Source organism: Pseudophryne corroboree (assembly GCF_028390025.1).
Source record: "Pseudophryne corroboree isolate aPseCor3 chromosome 7 unlocalized genomic scaffold, aPseCor3.hap2 SUPER_7_unloc_1, whole genome shotgun sequence".
Lineage (NCBI taxonomy): Eukaryota > Metazoa > Chordata > Amphibia > Anura > Myobatrachidae > Pseudophryne > Pseudophryne corroboree.
Genome location: NW_026967608.1, coordinates 5201 through 5936, shown reverse-complemented (window position 1 = coordinate 5936; position 736 = coordinate 5201). Strand labels below are relative to the sequence as shown.

Here is a 736-nt window from a genome sequence, read left to right as displayed (position 1 = left end):
TTTAAGTAAACATAAAATAGCTAACATATCAATCCCAGTTTTGGATTACTTTAATTAACAAAAAAAATGCATATAGCAGAGGATAGTTTCAATCTGCCTACCTCTGGGTAATGGGCCCAGCATGCTTCCATTGCAGTACTCTGCTGCACATGTAAGTGCAAGAGATCCTGAAGCACTCACTCATCATGGGAAAGTACCAATGTGTTTCTTCGTTGGTTGATTTAAGAAAATTCTTACAAAAACTCTCCAGATTATTGACTTTTTAAAGTTTTTCTAGGAAACGTTCTAGATGAATGCTTATTAGCCTTTGTCAGTATGTACTTTTTGCAAAGTGTCTCTGTGGCGCAATTGGTTAGTGTGTCTGGCTATTAACCAAAAGGTTGGTGGTTCAATCCCACCCAGGGACATAATTGACCTTGTGATCAGGTTTTGGTGATATTTAAGTAAACAAGTCAAAATTTCAAACCCCCTCTTATGGTGTAGGGTACCTGGCCTTCTCTGATGTAATCAGAGTTAGATTTGATTCAGTGATTTTATAAAAAACAGCTAGGAAGCACAATTAAGCAATGGGTTGCAGAGAAAAAAAATATGCTGGCAGAAAAATCCAATTGAGTGATTAAACAGCTCTTCATTTTCTGCCTTTATTTTTATGCTAACAAATTTGTTCTCTAAAAAGTGTCCACAAAGCCAAGTCTCTGATTAACACCTTTGTAGGGATGGTTTTTCACCTATAACT

The 736-nt window shown here is 36.4% G+C and overlaps 1 non-coding gene across 1 annotated transcript; it reads left to right on the top strand.

The window, feature by feature from the left end:
* Positions 1-333: 333 nt before the first annotated feature.
* Positions 334-407, top strand: TRNAN-AUU (transfer RNA asparagine (anticodon AUU)). Its single transcript has one exon. It is a non-coding gene; the product is annotated as a tRNA-Asn (tRNA).
* The last annotated feature ends 329 nt before the right edge of the window (positions 408-736 follow it).